A 2,174-nucleotide genomic window follows, 5' to 3' on the forward strand; every position below is an offset into this window, starting at 1 on the left:
TCTGATAAGGTCAGTGAAATCCCCTCAGGATTTATCCTGAGATCCTGTACCTCAGATTGTAGAACCTTTGTCAGTGTCAGCCATGTGATGAGTCACGGCCATTGCTTGGCCAATGTGCTCTCTGTGAAAGCCTTAGAGAATGTTTTCTCTCCGTGTGACTCTCCTCAGGCACACTCTACATCATCGATCACTTTCCTCTTTAGCCCCATAATCTCCTTGATCAGAAAATTTGGCACACTACTGAGTTACGTGACGTTACAGTACAAGTTCTCATATATCTTGAATCTTAATTGATCTTAGAGAGATAGGGCCAAAATGTTGGCTTTCCTTGCAGCCCTCCTTTTTCTCTAATGTTGGTCTTCAAACTTAGGTTGTTAACCATCAAGAAAACAAGCTTATTGTTATTACCATACCATGTAGCCTGTTAAGCTTAACCTCACTCTCTGTGAGCATATCAAACATCTTAGACATAATATGGAACAGGTATTTTTCATCAAGTATTGATATGTTGAACTTTAAGTCCCTACAGAATATGGTAAAAAAAATTTAAAAATTAGAATATATTTTAAAAATAGGCACAAAGAATTATTTACTTCTTATGTTTACACATAAGTCCAAAAATCTCACCTATAAAACATTGAAGCAGAAGAGTCACACAATATTCCTTTTTCTGTCTCTTGCTTTCATTCACCACCCCCTTCTTTTTGAACAACCATCCACCCAAGAGACATCATTGCAGCAACTGGCATATCATGACAAGCAACCCATATTCAGAAGACCAGAATGACAGGCACTTCCAGAATGAAACAACTATTACAAAATATCATATGCAGTGCAGTAGCTTAGTTCACAGGTATCAGTATATATAGTTAGTCAGGGTGAGAATCTTTCCAGTTAACTGCTAGATTAAAAAATCTTCTCAATAATCTCAGGATCATTGCCTTGCCCATCTTCTGCATATAATGGTATGACTTGATTTATTCATGTTTCCTAGCTCTTCTCCTTTCCCTTGCTTGATTAGGTAGTCCTTGAGATCCTGCTTTCCCTTTACTTGTATTATACATTTCTATTTGTATTTCTTCTTTTGAGTTCTTATACTAGGGAAACTAAATGATATTTACACATGTGTGTCTGGTTTATTTCACTTATTAGTATATGATCAAGTGGCATCCACTTCAATATAAAGGCTTCGAGTTTATCATTCTTAGGAGTTGAATAATACTCCATTGTGTAAAAATACCACATCTTTTTCAGCCATTCCTCAGGTGACGGGCATCTTGGTAGTTTCCAAGATTTGGTTATCACAAATTGTGCTGCTATAAACATAGGCACACATATATCACTATGCTATGATGCTTTCAGACACTCTGGGAAATTTTCCAGTAGAAGAATCATGGGCTTAAATGGGATTTCCTGTCCAACTTTTCTAAGGAGTATCCACACAGATTTCCATGACAGTTTCACCAGTCTACATTCCCACCAGCAGGGAGAAGGGTTCCTTTTTCCCAACTGCCTCTCCAACATTTGTTGTTGGGTGATTTCTTTATGATATCCATTCTTTCTGGGGTGAGATGATATCTCAATGTTGTTTTAATTTGCATTTCGCAGATGGATAATAATGTGGAGCATGTTTTCATATATTTATTCACTTCTTTAATTTCATCCTCTGAGAAGCTTGTGTTCATCTGCGATACCCATTTCTGGATTGGGTCTTTAAATTTTGGGGCCCTAGTATTTTTTAGTTCTTTATAAATTCTAGAAAGCAGGCAATTGTCTGACTACTTATTTGTCATGATTTTTTCCAAATTTGTGAGTTGCCTTTAAACTTTGTTAGTAATTTCTTTTGATGTGAAAAAACTTCTCAGTAAGAGCAGGTCCCAGTTCTTAATTCTTTCAACTGTATCCCATGTGATTTGATTTCTCTTCATGAACTCTTTGTCTACCCCTATGTCTTCAAGAGTACCTCCTACTTTCACTTCCAGGAGATTTAGTGTCTCTGCTTAAATGTTTAGATCTTTAATCCATTTTGACTTTAGTTTAGTGCATGGTGATAGACCTGGGTCAAGTTTTTGGCATGTAGAAAGTCAGTTTCCCCATAACTGTTTCTTAAAGAGGCCATCTCTCTTCCAGTAAGTATGTTTGGCCCTTTTGTCAAAGATAAGGTGGCTGGGTGT

This window comes from Octodon degus, unplaced genomic scaffold (assembly GCF_000260255.1).
Source record: "Octodon degus isolate 3935 unplaced genomic scaffold, OctDeg1.0 scaffold00099, whole genome shotgun sequence".
NCBI lineage: Eukaryota > Metazoa > Chordata > Mammalia > Rodentia > Octodontidae > Octodon > Octodon degus.